This window comes from Oratosquilla oratoria, chromosome 2 (genome assembly GCF_046742065.1).
Source record: "Oratosquilla oratoria isolate Oo_2021 chromosome 2, ASM4674206v1, whole genome shotgun sequence".
In the NCBI taxonomy this organism is placed as follows: Eukaryota; Metazoa; Arthropoda; class Malacostraca; order Stomatopoda; family Squillidae; genus Oratosquilla; species Oratosquilla oratoria.
Window position 1 is genome coordinate 58,632,303 of NC_134778.1, and position 7,500 is coordinate 58,639,802.

Consider the following 7,500-nt stretch of genomic DNA (forward strand, 5'->3'; position numbering starts at 1 on the left):
AGAGAAACCATCAACCCCGCAGTCTCTCTCTGTGTCTATCTCTCTTTCTCTCTCTCTCTCTCTCTCTCTCTCTCTCTCTCTCTCTCTCTCTCTCTCTCTCTCTCTCTCTCTCTCTCTCTCTCTCTCTCTCTCTCTCTCTCTCTCTCTCTCTCTCTCTCTCTCCCTGTCTCTCGCTCTCTTTCTCTCTCTTTCTCCCTTTCTCATTCTCTCTTTCTCTCTCTCCCTCCCCCTCTCTCTCTCTCTCTCTCTCTCTCTCTCTCTCTCTCTCTCTCTCTCTCTCTCTCTCTCTCTCTCTCTCTCTCTCTCTCTCTCCCTGTCTCTCGCTCTCTTTCTCTCTCTTTCTCCCTTTCTCATTCTCTCTTTCTCTCTCTCCCTCCCCTCTCTCTCTCTCTCTCTCTCTCTCTCTCTCTCTCTCTCTCTCTCTCTCTCTCTCTCTCTCTCTCTCTCTCTCTCTCTCCCTTTCTCTTTCTATCTCTCCCTTTCTCTCATTTTCTCTTTTTATCTCTCCCTTTCTCTCTCTCTCTCTCTCTCTCTCTCTCTCTCTCTCTCTCTCTCTCTCTCTCTCTCTCACTCTCTCTCTCTCTCTCTCTCTCTCTCTCTCTCTCTCTCTCTCTTTCTCTCTCTATCTCTCTATCTCTCTCTCACTTTCATTCTGTGATATCACACGTACGATGAAGCTTCCAGAACTGACCAAAACCCTCTTAAGAGCTTCTGGAAGAACAAAATCCTTCTATGGTCTCAACTGCATGATTCCGCATTACAGAGTCGTTGATCGAGTGTTGACCCCTTACCCAGTGTGATGACACCAACTTCAAGATCTTTAAAGGACATTAATGTAATAGTAATACTATTCAAACTTCCCCCTATGTTCCTTGATCTCAATTGACTATCACGAGTTTAGTATTCATTGAATAAATATGATTATTTCTATGATTAGGATGATACGCGCATTTTCTTACGTTTTGCTTTGCGAGACGTTTTTCCTAAGAGGCGTGATACCACTTTGTGGAAGCTAGAATACACTTCAAGTGCAGTGGAAGGGTTGCCCCATACTAACCGAGGAGGTGTCTCAAAAAATAAATAAATAAATAAATAAATGAAAAAAAATTATAATAAGTAAACCGGTGTCAACTGTCCTTCCCCTAACTCTTTTCTCCCTATCTACTACTTGGACTCTTTCGAAAATAAGAACTTCAAGACACCTTCCCACTTTAAAATTAATGTTCCACGCTCTCTCTCTCTCTCTCTCTCTCTCTCTCTCTCTCTCTCTCTCTCTCTCTCTCTCTCTCTCTCTCTTCTTTTTTTTTCTTTTTTTTTTACAGTTTGAATTAAGTAAATGGAAAAAAAATATTATGAGCCTCTGCGAAAAAGTAATGGAACTTTTATTCCATCACTTCATAACGTTTTAGGATCCAACGTTCTTTCCGAGCTGAATAACAGAACCGTCTTTCGTAAGTCCAAACAAAATCATTAATTTGAGTACTGGATTTTAATTTGTTATGTTTCTGAGGTTCCTCCATGCTAAATAGAATCCTTAAGTCAGATCAAAAATATTATTGGGCCCATTGGAATTCCTTCCACGCTCAGAAATAATTTTTAATCCGAGATCCAAAGGTTCCAGTAAGGTTCTAAGCCGATGATTCTTAGCCTCAACTATGAAACTAATCACTCACAAATTTGATTCAAGAACGCTTTTGCTATTGGAATGAACAAATCAGATTCAAGTCAAAAGTATTTTGCAACACTGTAATGGCGTCTAATGTCCAAAAGTATCATTGCAATTTGGAAATGCATTCCACCTTATATTCCACCTTAAATGCACCAATTCAGTTCCTGCTGCTAATGCCATCGCCATCGCCATTGAAAACGTTGCTCTTCCTGGTCACATGTCCAAACTATGGATCAACTTCCTAGTGTGACAAGTTTCCTCCTGGACTTCGACGGCTGTCGGCCTCACTCCATGAGATTCCCCTCCTCTTCCTCCATCTCCTCCTCCTCCTCTCTTCCTTCTCTCCAACTCTTCTTCCTTTCCTTTTCCCCACCATGTATCCCTGAGACCCGGTTTGGGAACCAAGTTCCAGCCTACAGGGCTGCACTCCATTGGGGAGGAGGAATGATGAATCTATCTCAGGGTGTCGATCGTCTTTACCTCCCCGAGAGAAGTTGTTTCCATCCTGTTTATTAGATTCTGATGAGGTCATTACTCCTCTTCACATTTACTTGACTCGGCGGATGATGCATAAAGGGAAACTTCAAGTTGCAGACACGAGTCCCGAACCAACAAGCTTCGTTGATCGGCGCCAACGCCCTTTGTGTCACAAAATAAGACTCATTCTTCATCACCCGTTGCCTTTTCACCACCGTCGACGTTCATATCCTCAGGGCTCAGCGCATGAGGTTTCCAGTATGCCTTTTGTCCTGGTTCTCTTTTGTTTTGCCCTCCCCCCTCCCCCCACACTCTCTTGCCCCCCCACACACACACACTTGCCAGGGTGTTGCTTTACTTTAACTAATTTTCATGTTAGATTTTCCCTCCATTATCATAACATTCTCCAGTGTAACAGATGAGTAAAATAACGCGGAGGCAGTGGGTAAAGAAAGAAAAGCACTACTTTGAACTGAAACGGTTCCAAGGTTGTGGTGCAGAGATGAATAAGATGACCTGACGTTAGACGGAACAAGACTGCAAGTGCTACCAGGTGGAAGTGTTATGATTGGATATTTCTCTGTGGACGTATCGGTCTTTCAAGTGTATTTCTCTGTGGACGTATCTGTCTTTCAAGATCCATTCCTCGTAAGAGGTAGCAGTGACTGTGATTTTTCCGTATTAACTTATGCGACACTGTCCACTATAATAACGCTAGACCATAAGAAATAATAAAACCTTCACGCCTTAGGAAGAAATTAGAACGACCGATCGTAGGCAGCGCAGCGTCCCAAGAACTCTGGAAGGTAAAACCTTCCTCCCCTCTCCTTTTCCTCCTCCTCCTCCTTCTACATCTCCTCCTCCGCCTCCGCCTCCTCTCCCTACATCGCACTACTCAGCGACGCTATGAGCCCAACGGAGGTCGTGCGAGAGAGGAAAGTTCTTATGAGACGCTGTTGGCGGGGCCGCGCCCTCGCCCATCAAAACGACGAACACGCCCACACGCCCCACCTCACCCACCCGACCCCAGCCACACTACCTCACCTATCCTATCTTACTCCACCTTACCCCACCCAGAGGCCCAGCGGCACCCCACTTCCGGTATACACGTAGCCTCGCCTTGCTCCCCATTCCCCCAATCCTCCCTCACCACCACACTGCACCCCTCCACGCAGTCAACTCCGCCTTCTCCCAGTACTAACGTCGTCTCGCCCAGTGGCTGCATCTATTCATTTCTTTTGCAGAAAGAGGAGGAGGAGGAAGAGGATAATAAAGTGGAGGAGGAAGAGTAAAAGGTGGAGAAGGAGGTAGAGTAGAAAGGTAGGAGGAGGAAAAGGAGGGGGATGAGTAGAAGGATGAGCACCTGCGCTTGAATCGTAGTGCGGTTCAGATTTATATATCGACAAGCACCGACTTCCCAAATGCCGCATCTTCTCTACGTAGTTTGTCCTTTGCTTTTTCTCACTTATGTTATTTCTTTCTCTAATATTTTACTACGTCTCTTCGCTTTCCTCCCTTCCTTCTTTCGCAATCATTCCTTTACACGATCATCTGCCTGAACTACTTTTCCTCACTGCTCCATCTTCCTTATTTCGCCCTCTTTCCTTCCTCGTTCCCAGACTTTGCTTTGTTTAATTTTTTTGCTTTATCGTTGCATTCCGTAACTATTTGCACCCACACTTACACTTATACACACACATATACAAATACACGCACACCTATACACACACACGTACACACATATACACACACAAGTACATGCATATACACACACACGCATATACACATACACATACATAATCGTATATGCGTCTGTGTGTACATGTAACATATGCACACAGACGCATATACGCATACATAAGCACTCAATCACACACTCAATCACAAAAAAATATTAGAGAAGAAAGAAATCAATTTTGAAAAAGGCATCACCATTGATAAGTGTAGAGACGAATTCAAACTGTTTTATGACTTTGAAAACGACAAAATGACACAGGAAATTAATCTTCATACTAAAATTGAATGAGATAAGGTAGAAATCAAGTTTAATTATCAAAAAAGTTGGAGTGGTCATGTTGGATATTATAAAAGTGGATGTACCAAACAATATTTGAATTACCAGAACCTGGATGTAAAAAGGATCCCAGAACAAGATAGGATTTTCGATGGAATGCATAGTATGTAGAGAATAAATCGTAGATAAGATCAGTTAACTAGTTCTGGGTTTACTATAAAAAATGTGTCCATAGATTGGAATAAAGCAAATGGGCCCCATTTTACACTAAAAGTAATAAAGAAAAATCCCAGCACCCTTGATCAACGAGACAGCGAAACTGTGTGAGAGATTTGTAAAAAAAAAAAAAAAAAAAAGACTAATGGACAACATAGCTTGGGAAATTACCAATTCTATTTTTACACTACTTCCTAGATTAGCTAGATTGCCAATTGGGTGTGAGAACTGTGAAGAAGAGTGATGAATAACCAATTCGATTTCAGAAAGACGTGTGTATCATCTCTTTGTTAGTGGTAGCGTTGGGTGAAGATTTTGTTCTCCAAGACAGGAGTGGTTGGGTCGGATATTTACGTATTAGATTTGGAAAAAAATGTGACAAGATCCTTCAGAGAAGATTGATACGGAGTCTGCTTGTATTAGTTAAGGGTTTCCTTAAATAGAGAATCATAAAAAGAGATGATGAACTGAAGAAAAGTGACTAGTAAGGTCCCACAGGGATCTATTTCAACACCTGTAATGTTCATGACATAAGTCAACGACATGACGTCAGTTAACAGACGACGCCTACTCAAGATTGCAAATTGATACATGAAGATCTTCACAAGGATCATGATTAGAACTTACCATAAAGAAGTTTAGATTACAAATTTAAGACATGGGTGAAAGTGATATGCTGTTATCACGGATATATAAATGGAAAGTCAAACACACACACACGCACACACACACACACACACACACACACACACACGTATATATATATATATATATATATATATACAGTATATATATATATATATATATATATATATATATATATATACATATATTGAGGTGTATATATATATATATATATATATATATATATATATATATATATAACACGGGTCTAGGGCCGAGTTTATTCCTGACCGGTTTCGCTGAGAGCTTCTCTGAAGAAGCTCTAAGCGAAACCGGTCAGGAATAAATTTGGCCCTGAACCCGTGTCTTATTCTTCCACCTTCCTCAAACCTGTCACAATGCCTCAATATATATATACATATATATATTTATATATAATATATATATATATATATATATATATATATATATATGTATATACTCGTATATATACATGTATAATATATATATATATATATATATATATATATACATTTGTGTATGTAAGTATATGCATATATATGTGTGTATATGTATATATGAATTGGTTAAGTCACTGACCATTTGTATCAGCTAGGTTCGAGTCCTCAGACTGACAGCGTCTCGGTTTCTAAATATGCTTCTATCGAGCTACATACTCCTGTTAGGCTTGATCGTGTCTGCAAGGAATTAAAATGGAAATAAGTTAATGTGGTTGATGAAATGTTTATCTGTGTACTGGAGACCATTCAGTATATTTTAATGTGTGTATGTGTGTGTGTATGTGTGTGTAATTAACCATAGTCTAGGATCACGTGTTGAACTCGTGATCGACAACTATTTACCTCCCGGAAGAGAGCTCAGAACTCATATATGACCGATCTATGGGTAATGATGTGATCTTACACGCACACACACACACACCCAACTCCCTACCCACGAGAGTTGGAGTAACGAATCGTAGCGCAGCGTTACTGAAGTTATTTCAGTCCTGGGCGGGATTCGAACCCGGACCGCCGTACTGGCAGCCGGAAACTCTACCACTGCGCCACCGTGTCCTGTGTGTGTGTGTGTGTGCATATATGTGTGTATGTGTACATGTATGTGTGTGTATGTATCATCCATCGATGTCCTTTAGGTCACCCGGGCCTTCATGCTTCAAAAGATGTAAATAAGATACAATTTGAAGCATCTTTAAGACGTCATTTTGTTTTTCTTTGAGATTGTGACATCATGAAATTATGTAATCCCATAAGTATTCACATCAATTAATTAAAAAAACTCTCTAGACAACTGTGGAAGCCCATGGCACCAGGTAAGCCATCATAAAAAGAAAGCCAATCTCATGAAGGTATATCATCGTACATTAGGCAACCTTCACGTAGGAAGATATCACACGACCATTTCCGACCTGTCAATCCGCTCCTTTTCCATCTCGTGTATGTGTTTCTGTGTATGTATATATATACGTATGTAAGAATGTATGCATGTGTATAGCTACGTATGAATATATGTATGTAGCGGTAGCCAGACAAAATATGAGACGTAACTAGCAATGGTAATGGCAAGGTAACTATACTCCATTCTTTAAGCAGGTTATTTTCATCTTCGAAGAAATATCGCCGAGCTGCAGCTAGATTAAATATTTCAGTTGTGAATAACAGTGAAAGGGTTAATGAACAAGTCTTAGTGACACGTTTTCTTTCTTGTCAACATTCTTCCGTTTTCTAAGTCCCGAGGTTCGTTTACGACTACATCATCATCATAATTTATGGCGTCCTATTAGACAAGTTCACACGCGCTTCACGTATTCATTAAGTAGTTACTGAGTATAGTTACCAAGGTGGCGGGCGCCATGGGAATCTAATATGCAAGAGCCGAGAGGGAACAGAAAAAAGGATGAATAATGGCTTCATGAAAAAGTTATCCTCGAATGGAACGGAATTACCGTCAATCGAGATTCCTTTTACCCTTGGTTCTGAACTTCGTCTGAATGAAAGAACTTTGTGTTTACTGTAACAAAATATATTAAAAAAGATTGAAATGGGCAGTCCGTGTTACAAGGATGCAAGAAAATAGATGGTCAAAGAAAGTGCTCAATAGCGGAGTGCGTGGAAGACGACCACTTGGACGACCTAGAAAAGACTGGAGGAGATGCGTTGAAGAAGATGTGCAGATATGCAGAATAGAACCAAGAGAATGGAAGGAGGAGGTGGCACAGGACACAAAGACATGGCGAGACGTTTCAAAAGCGGTTATGGATCACCAAGTGGCCCGAAGACAAGCGGAGTAAGAGTAAGAGTAAAAAATAAAATATATAGAACCAAATTAGTTAACAGACTTAGTTAAAAGCAATTGAATCCTGCAACCAACGTATTATCTCAAACTGGCATTCGCAGTCACGTAATTGCCTTTTTTTAAGAGAAAAAGGAAAAAAGAGAAAGATGCAAACATACACACACACACATACACAGAGAGAGAG

The 7,500-nt window shown here is 40.7% G+C and overlaps 1 protein-coding gene across 4 annotated transcripts in view; it reads left to right on the forward strand.

The window, feature by feature from the left end:
• LOC143038872 (uncharacterized) overlaps positions 1–7,500 on the forward strand; it is a 378,814-nt gene that overhangs the window by 107,587 nt on the left and 263,727 nt on the right. The window lies entirely within an intron of this gene.